General features: G+C 48.9%; 1 long non-coding RNA gene across 3 annotated transcripts in view; it reads right to left on the minus strand.

Annotated features, from left to right (window-relative positions):
* Positions 1-7,936: 7,936 nt before the first annotated feature.
* The window catches only part of LOC149124464 (uncharacterized), a 206,294-nt gene continuing 191,805 nt past the window's right edge, over positions 7,937-22,425 (minus strand). For 2 of the 3 annotated variants that reach the window (XR_016214474.1, XR_016214476.1), the window contains exon 3: positions 7,973-8,159. This is a non-coding gene — a long non-coding RNA (uncharacterized LOC149124464). Of the gene's footprint in view, positions 8,160-22,425 lie in introns of all 3 variants that reach the window. The other variant, XR_016214475.1, reaches the window with a different exon arrangement.

Consider the following 22,425-nt stretch of genomic DNA (forward strand, 5'->3'; position numbering starts at 1 on the left):
CCCTTACACACAGAAGTCCAGATTACACATAAATCTTTAAAATACTCCACCCAAGACAAGCTGTGCCTCGCCTGGTTAAAAGAAAGGGAGTCTAGCTGTTTTTCCCTGGCAAGCCACTAGGCATCTATTTGCCGCAGTCGGGATTACAGAGGTAGGCGTCACGGCAAAGTCTCAGAGCAGGGTAATTCATCATCGTGGACATCACACTGTCAGTGAGCATAAATCAAGAGACAAGCACTCTCTCCCCGAGTGATACGAAACAGCGCAACACGGAGAGAAGAACCCGATGGTGCCTGTGGCTGGCGCTTCTCGCCTCTCCTGCAAACGAGTAGCACATCACACACGGACGCCTCTGCCCTGTGATCTATTCTCTCCACCAGGTATTACTCAGATGTGGCCAACAGCATGAGATACAACAATCTATCCATAAAAACTGCCCAGGAACACACCACTGGTTTATGGTAAGCATAAAGTGACCACGGCACAGATGGCCACACCTGCTTACAGACCCTGTCCATGGCAAGCCAGAGTGGAGAAGAACTCCACCTCCATTTTGTCACCAGCTGAGAAGACCACAAACCACACAGAAGCTGGATCTGAGAGACCCAGGTTTGACCTCCTCTCCGTCAGTGACTGCCAGGCCCACCCACTCCCTGTGCTGCGACAGGGAGAAAGTTGTGCTTTCTCTGTGAACCCGAACAAGCAGATACAGCGTGACTGCCACGAGTCCTAGAAAGCAAGAACAGTCAGTTAATGCTGCCAAAACCGGATGCCCTTCCTACATTATCTTTTTTAAACATTTATTTTATTCAATTTAAAGGCAAAGTGACAGAATGAGAGGTAGAGAAAGGCAGAGATCTTCCATCCATTTGGTTCACTCCCCCAAATGGCCACAACACAGGGCTGGCCCAGGCCACACCAGGAGCCAGGAACTCCATCCGGGTTTCCCACGTGGGTACAGGTGCCCAAGCACTTGGTCATTTTCCAGGGCTTTCCTAGGTGCATCAGCAGGGAGGTAGATTGAAAGTGGAGCAGCCAGGACCCAAATGGGTGCTCATATGGGATCCTGGCATCGCAAGTAGAAGTTTAACTCACTATGCCACAACACTGCCCCTTCCTACATTCAAATGCACAAAACTGTTTTCTAATCTCTCTCAGTAATTCTCTTAATAAGACCAAAGGCAAAAATTTACCTCTAAATTCAGAGGCTTAAACAGCTTAATCGTTATTCTAAACTATTAGAGGACTAATTTTGATGCCTCAGTAACTCTCTTTAATTCCACTCAACACAGAACCAGACAAATAGCTTGAAATCATAATAAGCAAAATCATATTTCAGAACAGCATGACCACAGTGCATTTCCCTATGAACTGCCAAGCCTCACGTTTTTCAACTTTGTGTTTGTATAAAACATACCCATCATGTTACTGTACACACTTTATATGCACAGAAATAAAACTGTTGCTTTTACTTTTACTAAAAAAGAGAAATGATTAAAATCCCCATAAAGTATATATTAAGTACTCCCTAGAGTGAGTAGCCATAAAATTGTATGAGGCACTTATTGAATTCATCTGAGTTGGTAGGATGTGCATATATTATAGGATTCTTTAAAATGCATGCTGTTAACTGGAATTCAGTGCATTAATACAAACAATTCCATTTGAACCCTTTGAAAATAGATATTACAGTATCTTCCTGACAGGTGAGATGATAGGAAATGTGTAAAAGTCCGTTACATCAACCCACAGCTGGGTTTTGAATGGAAGGGAAGATGGCAGCTGCTCAATCCTGGAGCAGAAGATGCCCCCAGACTCTGACCAAGCCTGGCTAAATAGGAAAGGGAGTCTCCGTGTCAGTCCACCAGGGTTCTAGCCAATGCTTGCAAGGGTATCTTGGGAGCAAGCTCCCAGGCAGAACCTGAGCCAATCATGCAGCTGTAAGGACCTGCTAAGAAAATGCCCCCAGAACAAGCCATGAAGGGATGGACCAAAGACTAGTAGAGGGAGAGACGGGGAAGGGTCTGAGTGCACAGAAGGTCTAGACCAGCACACCGCAGAGATTCTCCCTCTGGAGTCAACAGATCCAGGCTTTCGCACTAACATCCCAGAAAGCCATTCAACCTTGGGCAGGCTGGGGTAGGAGGAGGTCTACAGAGCATCTCTGAGTCTTCCTGTGGGGCAAGGCGGCTCCGATACACAGGAGCCAGGCTCTGAAGCTCCAGGTGCCTGCACTGGGCAGCACAGACTGGAGGCAGGGCGGCAAACGAGGGGATGGCCACCGACAAGCTCCTCCATAGCAGGCAGGGTTTGTGCTCGAGTCAGTATGGAACAAACCCACCGAACTACCTGCATTTCGTTCGTATGATTTTTAAATCTGAAAAAAATCAGTCATACGGCATGGAATGCCCAACGGTAGAGAGAGGTCTTTCCCTCGTTAAGTTGTTTCCCATCTTGCTCTTGTCTCTCTCAGTTTGTTCATTATTCTACACCTGTAGCGCCAGTGATGCCAGGAGGACCAAACCCAGGTGAACGAAGCGAAGGCAGTGCCTTGCTTTTCACTCATGAAACCATGTTCCACGGTCACAGACGTATTCCAGTCAACCCAAACTCCCCGTAAGTACAGGCAAAGACGCTCCAGGACATGAACAACCACAGCAAAGCCATCCCTTCCACAGGACATCACACAAAACATGTTTCCTCCCTGTCATGCAACAGTGGCCTTAGCTCAACCTGGAGATTGAGTTTCCTTCAAGAAATAGTCACTCAACAACAGGAGTTTTCAAAGTGGGGCGAGGGACCGTTGTGAAAACTCACAAATGTGTGCTTGGAGACTCCGTTCAGTGCTCCTCCAGTGCCCTTCCAAAGCCCCGATGCCGACAGAACCTGTCACAGCAACACCTATCAACGAAGGAGCAGCTGGAACCTGTTGATGACTGATTGACTGGGTCTTCTTGGAAATGGAGAAGCAACTCGCAAGGCCTCTCTGAAAAAGTTTTCCATTTAGCAAGTGAAACAGTGACCCATCGTTCACTTCATGCACTTCACGCTGGACCTCTAGCATCTGTTGTTTTCATACACAACTGGGTCACTCCCCTGATGAGTCCCCACTCTCTTGGGGAGAGGAGACCACTTTATTACATCTCATAAACAATAAAGGTGTGATCTACTCAATCAACAATCTCAGGACCTTCCCGAATTCCTACCATAAATAATGTGTTGTGGCCAGCACCACAGCTCACTAGGCTAATCCTCCACCTGCGGTGCCAGCACACTGGGTTCTGGTCCTGGTCGGGGCACCAGATTCTGTCCCGGTTGCTCCTCTTCCAGTCCAGCTCTCTGCTGTGGCCAGGGAGGGCAGTGGAAGATGGCCCAAGTGCTTGGGTCCTGCACCCACATGGGAGACCAGGAGGAAGCACCTGGCTCCTGGCTTCAGATCAGCGCAGCGCGCCGGCCGTAGCAGCCATTTGGGAGGTAAACCATCAGAGGGAAGACCTTTCTCTCTGTCTCTCTCTCTCTCATTGTTTAACTCTGCCTGTCAAATAATAATGATAATAATAATAATGTGTTTAGTATACCCTGTATCACAGTGCCTCACTTGGTATATCTGCATTACCATAACTCCCACCTGTCTCCTCTACCTCTCACCACTCTTCAGAAATACTGTTCATAATCATGTTTTATCTAGCCCAGAACTATCTATCTGCACAAGAACGGGCTGTATTTTCTGTCAATTTGGGGACATAGAGTCCCACTGCTGATGGCTTGCAAATACCCTCTTACTTTAAAACTAAACTTTGGCATCTCAAAGTACAAGAGAGTAGAACGTGAAGTGAGTTGAGCGGATCTAGGATATTTTGCTTCAAAACTTAAGCCGATGATTCTAACACTGACTATAGTGAGGAAGCTGGAAACCGCAGGGATCGGGTTAAAAAGACACGGAGACACCCCCTTGAGAGTGTGTTCACAACACGTGCACGTCTTGGAAATGCAGACTCCAAACGAAACGGAGAACAGCACGTTATAAAAAGTTAGGGAGACAGTAACTAAAGTATCCAATTTTCTAAATGACTGTAATTGAAGTTACCATTCAGTTATGAGAAAGACGACTTCAAGAGTTCCCTAATTGGTCCCCAAGCACACCAAGATTTCACCAGATAATGAAATGCTCCCGTTAATCCGTGCCCTCTGAAAGTCCCCAGAAAGAGCTGCCAGTGCAGGGTGGTGAAGATGCCAGACCGTCCACTGCTGTGTGCCTTGCTGGTGAGCTCACACAGGGAGCACAAAAGGCTGGCCCACGACTGCTTGTTGGGAGATGAGTGGGAGGGAGAAGTGATTCCAAAGACCTCCAGGACAATTTCCAAGGACAACAGACACACCAGCAGCCACGCAGTCATGTGGCTGGCAGAGATCTGCCCTGCATAACTCCATTTCTCCACTGATACACGCACTGTCCATCTGCTTGCTGCGGTCGCTGTGGGAGTGTGTGTGTCCCCGCCACGGTTCAAGGGTAGAACTGAGACAGCCGAATGGAGCAAGATGGAGACACGGCACCCATCAGAGGTGATCAAGCTGCTTTTAAAAGAGTCTCTGGCCCTCACCTGCCCCTGCACCCCCTCCACATGAGGACACAGCTCCCCTCGGGTCTGGAGGATGCAGCACAGGTGTCAACCAGCAGACGGAGCCCTCAGCGACTGTGTGGGCCACCAGGGACTCAGGTGGACGTGCACAACCAAAGAGTTCTTGCAAATCTGCATCCACAGCCCCCACCCACACTCTGCATGTATTCCCCATGGTGAGGAAAATAGCCACATATTCAGAGGCAGACAAAAGAAGAAATGAGGGGTGTGAGAGAGAGGGAATGGGGGTCACATTGGCCTCATAAAAATCCATAGAAGGATCTCCCTTCTCTACGTGTTCAGTTTGTACAGAGCTGTGATTATTTATTTGTTAAATACTTGATAGAATTCACCAGCAAAGCAAGCTGAACTTGGTGTTCTCTCTGTGAGAAGCATGTGTTAAACAAACTTTGTATTTTAGAATAACTTCACGTCCACAGAAAACTGGCAAAGGTAATCCAGCAACACCATGCCGCATCCTCAACTTCTGCTCAAAGGGGTTTCCCTGACCTGAGCGGGACTTCGGGCCTGGTCCCTCGCTGCCTTGGGGACTGCCCTGTGCCCTGAGAGCCTTCACCAGCCCCTCGGCCTCAGAGCTGCCAGCAGCACCCTCCCCAGCTGAAGGAGCCAGACAGGGCTCCAGACAGTGCGACTGTCTGCTGCCGGACACAGAACCCTGTGTAGAATCACCGCCCTGATGTCAGCAGAGTTTATGACCATGGTTAGGGTTACAGGGATGTTGGGACATTTGAAAGAAAAAGATTTTATTTATTGAAAGGCAGATATGAGAGAGAGTCAATCTTCCATCCCCGAGTTCACTTCCCTGACAGCCTCAACAGCCAGCTGTGAAGCCCGCTGAAACCTGGAGCCAGAACTGCACCCTGGTCTCCCCTGTGAGTGGCAGGAGCCCAAGTACTTGGGCCATTACTTGCTTCTTTTTTCCTAGGCACATTAGCAGTGAGCTGGACTGGAAGCGGAGCAGCCCGGACTCAGATCAGCACTCCGAATGGGATGCTGGCATTTCAAACAGCAGCTTAACCCACTGTGCCACTATGGCACCACAACCAGTGATCAGTTTTGAAAAAACCAGGCTTCTCAAAGACTGTGTCCACTTCCTCTAAATGGTTAAATTCCTGACCCAGTACTGGTTGGTGATGACACTGGTCATCCTGATTGCCTACAGACTATGGACACACATCTTGGAGTTAGCCCCATGCTGACTCCTGGCACTGATAACCTGCATTTTCTCTCATTTCTTGATCGCTCTGGCTAGAGAGTTAACTACTGTCCATTTTACTGATCGTTTCATTAAGCAAGAATTTTGTCTTCATTTATTTTCCTTGGTGGTCTATTTCCTATTTTAAATGATGTTTCCTTGCATTTTTGTGACTTTCTTCCTTCTTCTTGACATTGAACTTAGTCTTATTTAGATTCTTAACTTTTTAAAGATATTTTCTTATGTAATTTAATGCTATAAACTACATGTAAGCACAGACTTGGATGAATTCTAAAATTCTACAATTTTGTGTTTTCCTTCACATTTAACTCAAAATTTTAAAGTTTTTCTTTGTGATTCTTCTACAATCTATAGGCTATTTAGGAATACCTGCTTAGGAATGGCGTTTAACCTAGAGGCTAAGACACTGGTTAAAATACTCACGACTCACACTGCAGTGCCTGGGTTCAATACACAGCTTCACATTTCAGCTTCTTGCTAGTGTAGACCCTGAGAGGCAGCAGCTAATGGTTCAAGTAGCTGAGTTCCTGCCACCCAGGTTGGAGACCAGATTTGAGCTCCCAGCTCTTGGCTTCAGCTCGGGCCAGCCCAGGCTGCTGCAGGCATTGAAGGAATGAACCAGCGAATAGAAGACATCTCTCTACTTCTTTCCCTCTCTCAAGTAAATTAAGAAAAATGAAAAGAAAACAGGTATTCAACTTCCAAATAATAGTACTGCAGATATTTCCTGTGAGTAATCCTGATGAGAGAATTCTGCACTTGGTTTGACTCCTGAAGCTTACTGAAGTCTCCTGTGGCGTCAGCAGGGGAGGGTCTCAGTGATCAGCACAGGCACACTTGTGGGGAGCAGGGCCCATCGCCCGGGAGACAAATAAGTACTAAGACTGTGGACAAATAAATACTGAGGACAAATACTGAGATTACCGAGACTAAACTACTGGAACTGCTAGGACTAACTCTGTGCATCTGATCTCCCACCATGTGGTGCTGAGAGGGAGTACACAACTTCCACACAGCTGCCTCACCAACTCGACTAACAAGCTGCAGGAGCTGATCCTGCCCCTGATTGGAGGAGAGCAGCGTGCTCAGTGCGTGGGGAGAGAACGCCAGCAGAGTTGGGATTGGTGGAAGAGGACTATAAAGGAGGAGAGAGACAACGTGCAGGAGGAACATCTGAGGAACCCCTGAGAGGGCCGGCCGGCGGTGTGCTGCTCCTCCACGGAGGCGGGGTGGGGGGGTGGGGGGTGTCGGCAGCTAATCCAGGGAGGACCAGGGAAAGAGACAACAGCAAATCCGTTGCCGCTCCTCTGTGAGCCTGCAGAGCGAGCGACAACACGTGAGAACAATGTGTGTCTGCCATTGATGGTGGAATATTCCACAAACATCAGCCTGATAAACTGATTTGTGCAGTTGATCAAATATTCAATTTCCTTACTGACTTTTGCTCAGCATGCCCTATAAGTACAGGAAAAGGAGGTTGTAATTGTCAGCTCTAATAATATATCTGTATATTTCATTTCTGTTCTACTTCGTGTATCTGAGAACTATTTTGGGTTACATGGGCATTTCATACGCTAGGTCTGTCTAAAGAACTCATCCCTCATCATTGTGAAATGTCCTATTTATTCTAACATCTGCTTGCATAGCACAGACACTAACACATTACTACTGCCACTCTTGTGATTAGTTTTTACATGGTACATCATGTAATACATTGATTTCTTGTACACAACATTCAGTTGGGCCCTGATTTTTTAACCCAATGTCACAAATTATTCATTTGCCTTAATTTGTGATATGGTTACAGAATACTAGGCTGACAGCTTTGGTTTCACTATAGTTCCCTTGTCATATCCTCTGGATAATTTCTGGTGAGTAGTCTGTAGTCATTCTTAACGTTATTCCTCTGTAAAGTCTTCATTTTTCTGGTTTCTTTGAGACTTTTTTTTAATCACTGGTTTTTAGTAGTGGGATTTATGAGGAGCCTCGTTGTGGATTGTGTGTGTCCTTATCTTGCTTAGATGTTGAAATTCTTGGATCCAGCAAAAGCTTTTATTCAGACACTGTATTCTTGTATATAAAGATTTTCTTTCTTTATTTGAGAAGTAGAGTTAGAAAATGGGGGAAGAAAGAGAGAGAGAGAGAGAAATATACAGAGAGGCTTTCCACCTGCTGGTTCACTCCCCAAATGTCCTCAACAGTCAGAGCTGGACTGATCCAAAGCCAGAAGTCAGGAGCCTCCTCCAGGTCTCCCACAGGGGTGCAGGGACATCTTCTACTGCTTTCCAAGCCACAGCAGGGAGCTGCATCAGAAGACAAGCAGCCAGGTCATAAATTGGCCCCCATACAGGGTGAGGGCATTGCAGGTGAAGGCTTAGCCCCTACACCGCAGCACCAGCCCCAGACCTTGCATTTTTAATTCCTGCAGTTCCACATGTTTTTGTATTTTCTCGCCCTCTCCTCTTTAACCCTATTGATCACACTAATAAGGGTCACTTCAACATCCTCGTCTGCTGTTTCTGTCACCTCTCCCATCCCTGGATCTGTTCCTAATAAGTGATTTCTTTCCTTAATATTATTCATATTTTCTTTTTGTGTGTGTTATTTTTGGATGGATAACAGATATGACAGAATTTATTTTGTTGAGGACTAGATATGGCTGAATCTCTTTAAACAGAGACATTGTTCTGGCATGCAGTTCATGAGTTATTAAAGACCTGGTTAATTCTCTCAAGGCTTATTTATAAGCAATTTTTAAGGGGGTGTTTATGGCAGCCTTTACTTTAGAGCTAATTTAGCACTATTAAAGTGCCCCCATTCTGGAACACCAGCCCACTATGTCCACTTGTTGATGCCCCTGCACACTCGGAGGGCTCCCTCCCTCCATGAACTTTGGCTTAGGGGCCTCATTTCTCCCCAGCAGCTGTTCTCCAAGCCTCACGGCAGGGGACCACATGCACCTGCTGGTAGTTAGTCAGACTTGGGTGGGCTCTCCTGAACACCAACCCCAGTGTCTCTTCTCCCCAGTGCACTCTGTGTGCATCCACCTTCCACAAAGGGCTGTGAGCCTCAAGTGCCAGCCACCTGCACATCCTTGGAGCCTGCCCTCAGTCTGCTGAGCACGGGGCAGCCACCAGGCCTTTTCTGGGCTCTTCCTCCATGCACCGCAGGATGGAAAATGCTCCCAGGAAGGATGCTGGGAGACACAAGGATTCTCCCATTTGTCTGCCTTCCCTCATGAACCACGGGCCTATAGTTCCTGCCATCCAAATTCAAAAAGCAATGGTTAGTGTGTTTTATCTGGTTTTCTGCTTGTTTTGGGCAGGAGGGCAAGTCCTATAACAGACGCCCTTTATGGAAAGTAGCCCTGAAATGGGGCAGATTGCCTCCACTGATTTCACTGATCACCCAGCAGGCACGCTGGACACTGCACCGGGTATCTGTGCAGTCATCGATCAGTTCTCACTCATCACTGAGAACGTGTTTGTTGCCCCAGAGACGCGCCTGCAAGCCCTCGGCTGTAACTGACAGACGTGAGCCACCACCTTCCTGCTCTCATTGAACGCTCTGCTTCGAGGAGCAACATCCTACAGTGCCTTCTGCGTGAGTTCCCAACACTCAGTTTCTCCTGTTTGTTTCCCACTTCTGCGGTTTTTCAAGCTGTCACACTTGCCCTTGCTCTCAGCTTCGAGAAACTCTGGATGCTAATGTGCCCATTTAATAGACAAGTCAGCTGTGGGCCAGATTTTCTGCAGGCCCGAAACACGGTGAGGAACAGGAGGGTTTGCATGTCTGTCTCAGAACTCCAACAGCGCTCCTTCCGCTGTGGTTCACCAGAGCGCACAAGCTATGCAACCCATCGCCTGCCTTAAAGGAAGCAACCTCAAACAGAAAACCCGTAAATGCACATCTCAAATCCCCTCCGCCAGCTCACCCTCTCAAGTCTGATCTCCCCAGAATTAATTGACGTTTACAAGCATTGACATTCTGTCAGCCACGTCCTTAAGGAAGGGATTCTAGTGTCTGCTTTGTTTTCAAATGGCTGTCATTAGTTGACTCATAAAAAGTAATTGGCTCTATGATTGCATACATGTCCAGATCACCAGCACACTGTCCCTTAATTACTGCTTTGTGTGTGCACACAGGTGTTAACTCCATTTAGTTGCTTGGGGAACTCTCTGGCACCACCTCTAAGCCGCAGAACAGTGAAATGCAGTGAGGATCCTATCCTGGGGCTCCAGCTTTCCCAAGCTGTTCCTGCTCATCTAAAAGATGAGGTCAAGGTCGTCAAAGCATCCTCAATTTCCTCAAGTGAGAAGAGGCACCTGCAATAACTGACACAGGTATCTGGAAGGACCCTCCCATTCCTAGCATTTCAGGATATCTCTGAGTGCATCGAGCTGGCACTGTCTAAACCCAGACGCTTAATAACTGGCCATTTTCATGTGTATCCAGCATAAGAAAACCAAGGTTCAAAACGGTATTGGATCATCTCCATAAAAAGAAGACACAACATTTCCAGTGTAATGGAAATACTTAACAGTGTCTGATAATCTGAGAATCAGCAGAACCGCTGCCATGTTGGAGATGGGTAAGACACAACGATAATTGTGTCCTGGGGTTCTCAAAACGCATTGCTGAGCAAGGCTGGACGCTGGGCCGGTACAGATTGCTGGGCACCTGTCCCAGAGTTTTCCATTCAGCAGCTCCAGGGCAAGGATCTAAACAGGGCCTAGGACTGCACTTTGAGAACCACAGAGTTAGCCCAACCCAATGCCCTGGTTGCCTGCCTCCTCTCCAACGTTCCCCAGACAGGAAGTGCGGGTGCAGAGAGAGGAAGACCGCAGAGGGAGCCTCTGCCAGGCACCTGGCCCTCACACCTCTCCTGCAAGGTCTCCAGCGCTGACAGACGCATCCCAGCAGAGGCCTTGGCACATTTTTCTGAACCGCAGTGCTAGAGAGCAGAGTGCAGAATCCACGAGAGGGCTCATAACACAGGGAGTGGGAAACCAGGGAAATTAAAGGTAAATGCCTTAATCTCCGGTACACACAGATGTAAGCAGTATTTACCTCTACCTGCTACTTTTGTTTTTCTAACCCTTGACTTTTAAAAAATGCTAAAATGCATTCAATTGCCAGAAATATGTTAAAATAAAGGTGATTTACATGATAATTTAAGGTTAAAGGAAATTTTATATATAACAAAACACTGAAAAGTACCACCTGTCCTACAGGCAAAAACGGGTGTAGAGACTAGTGGGACACACAGGTCCTGTAACCATGGATTCGCCCCAGCTGGGGACTACACATATTGTTTAAACACTCCAATTGCACTGAACATGTACAGACTTTTTTGACATTATTCCCTGAGCAACACATTATAGCAACCATTTATAAAACACTGACATTATATCAAGTATTGTAAGTCACTTAGAGATGAGGTAACGTAAATGGATCGCTTAGGTTTTATGCAAATACTATGCCATTTTATATAAAACACCATTAAAAGGCTTGAACATCATGGGATTTTGGTGTCTGTAGGTGGTCCTACAACCAACCCAGCAGTTCCTGATGATAATCATACTGTGGATTTATCTCAAGATGGGAATCCAAGAGTTCCGACTCTAACCTGTTAACTGTTGCATGGGTGGGAACACCAAACATCTGCGTTCTTTCAGCTCTGTGGCTGGCTGGTGTGTGCGCACAACCAAGTTCAGGGGAGTGCTGTGTAATCCATGCTGCTGTGGAAGTCCACCCCTCCTGCCTGACTTCATATCCATGGCAGAGGGAAGAAGAGGGGGACGAAGGGACTGGAAAGGGAACCAGTGCAGAAGGAAAAAGACAAACTGCTTCTCAGAGGGCCAGAGCCTGATGTACAACTGACAGGACACAGTAGGGCTGGGGAAGCCCTAAGAACTGAGCAGGCTGTGCAGCCAATCCAACAAACTGGCCCCAAGGGGAAGGGAAGGAGACTCAAGGGGACCTGTGGGACACCCAAGCAGTAAGTCACAGGCGTGGGACAGCAGGAAGTTTGTAACCATGTGTCAGGGACACGAGGACAGAGTAACAGGTTCTAAGAAGTGAGCTAATCAAATCAACATCTTCGCCAGTGCTGCGGCATAGTGGGTAAAGCCGCTGCCTGCAGTGCTGACACCCCATATGGGCACAAGCTCAAGTCCTCACTGCTCCACTTCCAATCCAGCTCCCTGCTGTGGCCTGGAAAAGCAACAGAAGATCCCCAAGTGCTTGGGTCCCTGCTCTCACGTGGGACACCCGGGATAAGCTCTTGGCTCCTGGCTTTGGATTGGCACAGCCCCGACCATTGCGCCACCTGGGGATTGAACCAGCAGAGAGGACTGCTCTCTTTCACTCTCTGTATAACTCTGACTTTCAAATAAGTAAATAAATCTTTTTTAAAAAAAATCAACATCATCACCTTGGGGAGCAAACTTCCCCTAAAAAGCAAAGCCACCGGCAGAAACAGCTCCTGGGAGCTGCCTGAGGAGTGGCTGCAAAGGGCGAGTACTTTCGGCAACCAGCCCAACCAGACTTGGAAAAGGGCACTTAGGTTGTCTCAGCCGGCCAGGACAGCCAGCATAAACTTCTAGTCTGTATGTAAGCATTCCTTATCTGTACCCAGAAATGCCCCTCTCAAAGCTAACCAGTAGCCTCTTTCCACAGGCAACACCTTGCACCTTGCATCTTTTTTTTTTTTTTTTACAGGCAGAGTGGACAGAGAGTGAGAGAGAGTGAGAGAGAGTGAGAGAGAGTGAGAGAGAGAGAGAGAAAGGTCTTCCTTTTCTGTTGTTTCACCCCCCAATGGCTGTTCCGGCGGCACGCTGCGGCCAGTGCACCACGCCAATCCAAGACTAGGAGCCAGGTGCGTCTCCTCATCTCCCATGCAGGTGCAGGGCCCAAGCACTTGGGCCATCCTCCACTGCACTCCCAGGCCACAGCAGAGAGCTGGCCTGGAAGAGGGGCAACCAGGACAGAATCCAGTGCCCCAACCAGGACTAGAACCCAGTGTGCCAGCGCCGCAGGTGGAGGATTAGCCTATTGAGCTGCGGCACCGGCCCCACCTTGCATCTTAACACACTTATAGTCAATCATGTTCTAAAGAAAGTGATGTTATGGGAAGTGCACCTGTTTACCAAAGCCCACTTCCTGCGAGGGAATGTGCCTGCTGCAGGGTGGTGCTTACTGAGGGACATACGCTCACTGTGTAATGATAAATGAAAACTGATTGTAAAAGGATACATAAACTCTGATTAGAATTTGGCCACAGGGGCTGGCACTATGGCACAGCAGGTTAAGCCGCGACCTGTGACACAGGCATCCCATATTAGCAACAGTTCAAGTCCTGCTTGCTCCACTTCTGACCCAGCTCCCTACTAATGGGCCTGGGAAAGCAGCAGATGACCCAACTGCTTGAGCCCCTGCACCCACGTGGGAGACCTGGATGAAGCGCATGGCTCCTGGCTTCAGATCGGTGCTGCTGCAGCCATTGGGGTCATTTGGAGAATGAACCAGCAGGTGAAAGATCTTTCGTTTGCTCGCTCTCTTGCTCTCTCTCTCCGCCTTTCAAATAAATAAATAAATCTTTAAAAAAAGAATTTGACCATGTTGGAACACTTGCCAAGACTCATTAAAAACCACTGGGCTTCAGGTGCTTGGGCTCCTGCACCTGCATGGGAGACCAGGAAGAAGCACCTGGCTCCTGGCTTTGGATCGGCACAGCGCCGACCGTGGCGGCCATTTGGGGGGTGAACCAATGGAGCGAAGACCTTTCTCTCTGTCTCTCTCTCTCTCTCTCTCTCTCTCTCTCTAACTCTGTCAAATTAAAAAAAAAAAAAAAAAAAAAAACCACTGGGCTTGTGCCCCGGGCCTAAGTCACTCATATTGTGCCCTGAAAGAACTCTGTCATTCATCTTTTTACAGAGTCTGCTTATTTCCGTCAGCGTCCTCCAGGTCTGAAGTTTGCTCCTCATTTTTGTTGAAGAGGGAATGAATGGGCAGTGGGTGCTGACGAGACCTGACCCACAGTCCCCGAAACCGCAGCAGCCATGAGCTGCCGGGTGCCGCCCATGTGCTGCTTCTCCTGTTGCCGCATTTCTTCCTTGTGGCTGAAAGCTTACCCAGAACAGTGAGTCTGAACCCAGATGTTCATTGCAAATCTCTTGGGAAGCTTAGAAAAGACAGATGCCCAGGTCCAAGCCCCAACAGTGCAGTGTTCACACCAGGCTTCCACAGTGCAGCCTGACCAGAGACAGACTTGCTTACCCAGACCCACGTCTCATCTCCCCACTGTGCACACCCAAATGCAGTCTGTCCACAGGAACTTAATCACCAGCTCCACCCAGAGAGGAAGCAGCGTGGATGGAGAGGAACAGGTACCACGGCACAAGGCCACCTGGACTGGGCTCTCTCCTACCCAGTGCCCTTGCTCAAGGTGGGCCTCTACCCTCTGCTTCACATCCCTCCTCTGTAAAGGGAGGGCAATGCTTGGCCCTGCAGAAAGAGGAATTCAGTTAGAACAGCACCTGTCACATGGGAACCAAAATTGTGACTTCCAGACTCTACAAGAGACAGGACAGGCCATGAGCCCATGCACAGGCCTGCCCGGCACAGGTTCATTTCAGGGCCTAGCTGTACCAAAGCACCCACTGTGTGATGCTGCATTATGAAAACTCCTAAATTACCAGAGGGAATAGAGTGCCTATCTCATGAGCAAAGATGAGATGAAAGCTGTACTGTCACAGGCGTAAAGCTGGCCCAACAACAAGCTGGTGCCGCAGTCGTCACAGCTCACGCAGGAGGAAGAAATGTATGCATTACACACTCTGGGAAGATCTCTGCTTGACTTTCCAGCTCAGGAAAGGGACAGCACATTCACGGAGGTGACCGGTTCTCCAGGAGAGCGTGAAGAAAGGGACTTTATTCTGCCGGAGTCAGTCCAGCTCAAGACTGCAGCAGGCAAACCTGGAGAAACAGATTTTCATAGTAACCTCTGCTTCCTGCAGTCCAGACGCAAGAGCCAAATGCGTCTTAATTACAGCAGCTTCACAAATTAATCTCCATAACTCTCATACTTCAGAAATTAACCTCTTGTCCTGAGAAGGTCAAGGTCAATGTCAGTCCCTGACGGAATCCGGAGGGTCTCAGATTCCAGCCCCTCAGCACAGCTGGCGGCACAGCTGCACGTTCTGCTCCAAATGACCATGGATCTTTCCAAAAACGAGGCTGTGAAGACGTTCAAAAACCAGAATCCATCTTTCCTCAGCTGTCGTCAGAATGCATCTGCTGAGTCTAAGGACCCAATAACCGGGGAGTTTGCCTCCTTGTGGATGGGGAGAGAAAAGGAGGCGTGAGGACAGGTCTGGTGACTTCTGCAGGTCACGACAAGGAGGGTGCACAGGTCTGACCCCGACTCTGCGGGTGCCGCTTTCTCTCGGGCTTGGGCTGAAGAATGAGTCTCCACCCCTGGTTTTCTATTTGTGGGCACAAAAATATTAAGTCTCTGCTCATCAGCAAGAAACCACAGACCTGCAGGAAATAATAAATACAGTAGCTCAAGTGGATGCAGACATTCCTGTATTCAACACAGCCCAGTCCCGCCTCCAGTCCCAACTCGTGACTGTCAGACCAGACACTTCTAATAGGAGACAGAACCAACAACGAGGGCATCACTGTTTTAATAACACATATGCTATTTCAGATGAGCCTTTTAAAATCCATAAGTTTTAAGTACAATCATTCAGCTGTTGAGAATAAAGTGTAGACAGCACTACAGAGCACAAGGCAGTACACAGAGCCTGCTACACTACACACTGTCAGAATGAACATTTCTAACATGGGTGCTACTGCACCTTGGAAAGGAGCAGAAAATGGTCCAAGTCCTTGAGCCCCTGCACCCACATGGGAGACCCAAATGAAGCTCCAGGTTCCTGACTTCAGCCTGGCCCAGCCATGGCTATTGCAGCCACCTGGGTAGTGAACCAGCAGACAGAAGGTCTCTGTCTCTCCTTCTCTATTTGTAATTCTGCCTTTCAAATAGACAAATGTCTAAGATTTTTTTTTTTTGAGGGGCCAGTGCTTTGTGTAGCGGGTAAAGCCGCCACCTGCAGTACAGGCATCCATACGGGCGCCAGTTCGAGTCTCAGCTTCTCCACTTCCAATCCAGCTCTCTGCTATGGCCAGGGAAAGCAGTAGAAGATGGCCCAAGTCCTTGGGCCCCTGCACCCATGTGGAAGACCCCCAAATCAGACAAAAATGAGGACAAGTGAGACTCAGTTCTACAAGGCACACCTCACATTCTAATATGGTAGTGGTTAGACAAAAAGCAAGCAGTGCTGGCCAAGCATCTATCGTGGGCTGATACGCTGCACAAGAGTGCAGGTACTCACTGTCTCCGTTCAGCAGATGAGAAAGCGGACGCTCTAGGCAGCAATGGAAACTGCTCAGCTCAGCCCACGAGTGGCAGAGCCAGCGTTTGGATGTCGTCACGATGCTGAAAGCTGTTGCCTTTCCACACGTTGATTTAAAGTCCGCAAACACCTTGATTGCAGCCCACATGCGGGTCGCAAAGCAAGGAAGAAGCCTCAAGGGGAAAGGGGGTGAAACAAAGACCAGTCGTGCAGAAGAGCAGGTTCTTGCCTCCATGTCTGAGCCTCTCTCGTGTACTTCCTAGTTTATAAGAGCATTTCTAGTTTGATTCATCAATATTGCAATAGCAGACTATAGATCAACATGGTATTGCTACTAGCCATAGACTGCAAGTTCTCACAAAGTCTAGAAAGCTTCAGAGATAACAAGGTCCCTTGCCCAAAACTCCTTACTTTGAGAGATGCAGAATCTACCAACAGTCCTACTTTTTATCTTGATTTTCTTAAGATTATTCTGAGGGTCTGCTGTTGTGGTGCAGTGGGTTAAGCTGCAGCCTGCAATGCCAGCACCAATATGAGTGCCAGTTCAAGTCCCGGCTGCTCCACTTCTGATGCAGCTCCCTGCTAATGCATCTGAGAAAACATCAGATGATGACCCAAGTACTTGTGCCCCTGCCACCAACATGGGAGACAAGGATAGATATTCGGTTGCTGGCTTCAGCCTGGCTCAGCTCCAGCTGTTACAGCCATCTGGGCAGTGAACCAGCAGATGGAAGATCTCTCTCTTTCTCTCTCTCTTTCTCCCTCCCTCCCTTCCTCTCACCCTCCATCCCTGCCTTTAAAATAAATAAATAAATCTTTTTAAAAAAAAACACAGATTGTTTTTCAAATAGAGAGATAAATGTGTTTAGAAATTTTCAGATCAGTGTGAGTACAAAGACAGCATCCTTCATCTTCCACTCACAACAGCTCTCAGCTACGGCTTTCATTCTGTTCAAAATAGAAAAAAAAAAAAAAAAGAGCCAAATGACATTGAGAAACAGTATAAATGTCCCTGGACTGGGCTCCATTTCATTCCTTCCCATCAGCCTTGAAAATTTCAAATTCAAGAATGGCAGAGACTTGGAGTGTTAGAGGACGAAGAGGCTGGGGTTTGTCCAGCTTGTGCTGGTTACATTCAACCGTGGCAGGGCAGAGACAGCTCACAGACAGACCTGAGGCTGACTTTCAGTAAGAGCTAACACACCGTTGCCAGCTAGCCAGACTCGCCTTCCACAAACATTTAGCTTCTCAGATTCTATCCCTGAAAATTAATGATGTGTCACTGGGCTTGCCTCCTCCCTAATGAAGTAGTTCCTCAGAGCGATTGAAGTCAGGTGCAAGAAGCTTGCTTCTCCTGTGAGTGATAAAGCCCTTTCCTCTTTCTTTGCACAAATTTAATTAGGTGAAAGCAGAAAAAAATTAATTACTGCCACACAGTGATTCTGCGTTTTTCAACAAGTGAAAGGGATTTTGTTGGCGTTTGAAAGCTTTTCTGCACAGAAATGGCAATAAACAGACAACATATCAAAAATTCAAATGTATGTGTGACTCCTCTGCTTTGTGCAAAAGCAAATGTGTGATTCATAAAGTGAGTGTCTTTATTAAGCACCTCATAATTCACAGGACCCAGTGCCATGAACAAAAGCCAGCAGAAGGCTGCAGCTTTGATACAGAGTAACTGAGGGAAGACGGGGAGGCGGGGATCAAATGAGGCCGCCAGGGGAGGTACCCACTCAAGCGGAAACTGCTGGTCACCACGAGCCACCAGGTACAGCCGCACAGGCAGAAAGGCGGGCATAGGGGGCACCCGGCACGCAGGCCAAGAGGCAGAGGCAAGTCTCTCACACCAGGCAGGGTTCTCAAGCTGGCACAAGAAGCACGTGGGCTGTACAACTCATCACTGAGCGCCGTCTCACGCATCGTGCTGTGTGGGGCAACTGCCGGCTGAACAGCTCAGGATCCCGGCCTCTGCGGCTGGGAAAACCAGGAAGTCTCTGGGCTCTTCCAGGGTCCTCCCGGGTCACTGCACTGGAGTAACAGACGGGAGACGCGGCCACCACGTGGGTCCAGGTAAAACTATGGTCCGTAAATCCAGAGTTACTGCTGGCTCCACTTCAGCCCTCAGGACCTCAGCAACTGTGGCTCTCTGGCATGCTGGAACAGTCCAGGTTGAATTCACACTGGGCCAGCCACAGTTTGGCCAAACCTGGGGCTTTTAGTGCCCATCTCAGCACCCCTGCACCCACAGCCATGAGGCAGGGCTCGCCACATGCTGCCTGCAAGGACTCTGCCTGTTGTTGTACTCAGTCAGTCCGCAGTCTGGTTTCTCTGCAGAAGGGAAGAGCATCAACTCAGAAAAATGAGAGGAACATCCTGAAAGTTGAGGAGCAGAGCGAATGGTCTCATGGGATTGGAGACTGTGGAAGACACCCTCTTAGGGCTAGGAACGAAAGGCCATGAGCAAGTCAGGACTGAAGAATTTCATCCACACTTTATGTACGTTTTTCTCATCTACTTTTTAATGTATAAAATGGGAGCACTTTTATTAAACACCTGTCTAGTCACTGGGTAGGTTTTGGGGAAAGGGGGTGGTGACAACATGTGCCTCAACAAGCCACTGGAAAGCGTAGAGAAATTGGTGAAAACGAGGCAGAAGGGCACGCAGCGCTGCAGCCACAGGGATCACCCGCTGAAGTCACTCCGCTCCAGGACGAATGAACGGTGAATAACCCCGGAGCATGCTGGATGAGAGCAGGGCCGTCTCTGCGGCTGCGCAAAACCTGCGCTGACCAAGGAACACCGCAGCCCTGCTTCCCAGGGCGTCCAACCTAAACACACACCCTTCTATCTAAACAGAGCCCACAAGTCACGCTGTTTGGGCATATTTACTGACTTTTCCTTCATTTTTTAAAGATATATGCATGTGTGTCTTTGAAAGGCAGAGAGAGAGAGAGAGAGAGAGAGAGAGAGAGAGAGTGTGTCTCCAACACGGGCGACAGAGCCACAACATTTAAGCCATTCTCCTTTGTCTCCCCAGGCACATTAGCAGGAAGCAGAATTGGAAGAGGAGCAGCCAGGCCTCAAACCAGCACTCTGATGGGATGCTGGCATCATACGCAGCAACTTAACACAATGCACTACAGTTGCGGCCCCTACTTACTTCCCCTTTATGCCGCATCTGCAAAATGTGAGTATGTCACAAGAGATTGGACAAAGGAGGATAGTGCCAGTATATTTATTTTATCCTGAACAGAAGAAAGCTGCAGGTCTTACCATATTCAACCTAACACTTCCTTAGCATTCATTAGGTGCCATCAAGTCCCAGGCAATATGTCATGTGAGTGCATTAAATCTCACAGCAAATCCATCAGCCAAGGGCTGGGGTTTCACCCGTTCTAAAACAAGACACAGGCACAGAGAGATTGAGTGCCTTGAACCAGGCTGCACAGCCACTAAGTGAGGGGCCTGGACCAGGACCAGACACAGTGTGTGAGACTTCCAGTCCTGATGCTTCTACAACCTACTGCTTGTCAGTGATGATCCAGCTCATCTGACTGCTGGTGTCTGTCTGTCTGCAGGCAAGTAAGAGGCACCGTCCTGCTCGGAATCGAAGGGTGCAGGGCACAGAAAACACAAGTGGATGGTGCACACACGGTGAAAAAACAAAAACTAGGTATTTGGGTTCCAGGATACCAGGCCAGATCATCTTCATGTCTGTGAGTTCTGGGGTCCCAAAAAACAGGGAAGTACAAGTTGCTGCCCATGTCCCCTGGGAATGGTGTGGGCGGAGGCTCGGCTCACTGGATGAGTCTGTGGCAGCCCTGTGAGTCCAGCTGGAGGAGGCTGACGGCACACAGACGAGCCTTCAGGTTCTAGAAAGCTTCCCCCGCATCCTCAGGCTTCGGCCACCTGTGCTCGCAGGATGTCAGGGCCTGGGTCTACCTTTTCATTTTCCTTTGTTGTCCGAGACCCCACACAAGGGTGTGAGACACTCTCCAGCTGGCACCCGGCCCAGGCTGTGTCAGCTAGGGGCCATCACAGAGCAAATGCCCAAGCCTCATCCCCGACACAAACAAATGTCCTCATAAAAGCACCGCAGGCTTCCCACAGGTAGTGCTGATGTCACAGGAGATGTGGGCGGGGACAGATTTCCTGCCAAGACTATGAGTCAAAGCAGCAAACGAAAGTGAATGGTGGGCCAGGGCCTGTGCCGCGGTGTAGCAGGTCAAGCTGCTGTCTGCAGCGCCAGCATCCCATATGGGCACCGGATCATGTCCTAGCTGCTCCTCTTCCAATCCATGGCCTCAGAAAGCAGTGGAGGATGGCCCAAGTCCTTGGTCCCCTGCATCCACGTGAGAGACCTGGAAGAAGCTCCTGGCTTCGGATCAGCTCGACTCCATCTGCTGCGTCATTTAGGGAATGAACCAGTGGATGGAAGACCTCTCTCTCTCTGTCTCTCCTTCTCTCTGTAACTCTCTCAAATAAATATATCTCATGAAAAAAGAAAGTGAACAGTGAGAGGGCTGCACACGCACTTGTGAGGTCAATGTCTTAAAGGAGCGCCCTGGTCATGAATCCGCTTTTACAATCCCAACAGGAGGAAAACATTTGTTTTCTCCCCAGCATGTAGCTGGACCAATCAATACATGATAAATTTTTCGTTAATAATACAGCTGTGCTTTGGCCATAAAAGGAGTGACTGAAGGTTACTAGTTTCTGAAGCTCAGGAAAGAGAACTGCTCTGCAGTTAACGAGTGTTACAACCCACACACTCACTAACATGGACTAGGTTCATGACAAATTTCATTATTCAGTCAACAAACACTCAACTCATGACTTTGATCCAGAATGTGTGCTACCACCACAGCACCTCCCTTAACCTCATCATGACCTGATTTGATGGACATCTCTAGCCTTTTTATTTTCCCGCAGATTGGGAGCTAAATTTAGAGAGATGGACTTGCTTGCCTAGTCCGTGAGCATACACAGGCACATGCAGAACTGACACGCATATGCCTGCATCCCAAGCAGGAGGTCAGCAGATGGACCCTCTGGGGACTGGGGTGACGTTGATGATGAGGATGTGTTGCCATCCCACTATGCTCACACAGTCAGAGCTCAATGCAGACAGCTGCCTCAGTGAGCCAAGTCACTCGGCCACGCACCAGTGAGCTCACGCCAGTTACACAACAAGGGCAGGGACAGCGGAGTAAGAGAAGCAACCTCCAGCTTCAGGAAGCCAGGCACAGCTGCACCTTGCAGCCACTGTACAGTTCCACTGGGCCTCTCCTCCTCTTGCTAAGGTCTCAGACCCCTCTCCCTCACCTCCCTGCCTGCACCAAAGTCCCCTCACCTGCTCCCCCAGCACCACACGCTCTCTGACACACAGCTGACCACAGCCAACATCCATACCGCGTGGTTGACCTCTCTGCCTCCTGTGAGGTTCCCTCCCCTCCTGGCGGCAGGGCCTTTGTGGGGTCAGGGACAACACCGTGTCCCTGTTGCCCTGACAAGTAAAGCAGGAACCCGAGGACTACTTACTGAATAGGGGAGCAGAAGATTCAGCTTCCACAATGGCAACCAGCAGGCAGAAGGCTGCTTCCGGACCTCTGGCGCTCTGTAAGCAAACTTGGCCATGCAGAACACAATGCTAATGGCCGGCGCCACTGCTCACTGGGCTAATCCTCCACCTGAGGCACCGGCACTCAGGGTTCTAGTCCCGGTTGGGGCGCCGGATTCTGTCCCGGTTGCCCCTCTTCCAGGCCAGCTCTCTGCTGTGGCCCAGAAAGGCAGTGGAGGATGGCCCAAGTGCTTGGGCCCTGCACCCCCATGGGAGACCAGGAGGAAGCACCTGGCTCCCGGCTTCAGTGCACCGGCCGTAGTGGCCATTTGGGGGGTGAACCAACGGAAGGAAGACCTTTCTCTCTGTCTCTCTCTCTCTCTCTAACTCTGCCTATCAAAAAAAAAAAAAAAAAAAAAGAATAATGCTAACGAGATTTCCTCATGTCACAGACAGGACAAGCTCTCGAGTCAGCACCACAGGCCAGATTTGTCTCATTTCCCTTTTCACATGGAGCCTAACCTCTTAGATGAGCAAATATTTCCCTGGTCTAAGAGGCAAGCTGGGATCAGGGTTGCTGGAACA

This window comes from Oryctolagus cuniculus, chromosome 10, assembly GCF_051225735.1.
Source record: "Oryctolagus cuniculus isolate XC-2025 breed Fujian yellow rabbit chromosome 10, ASM5122573v1, whole genome shotgun sequence".
Lineage (NCBI taxonomy): Eukaryota > Metazoa > Chordata > Mammalia > Lagomorpha > Leporidae > Oryctolagus > Oryctolagus cuniculus.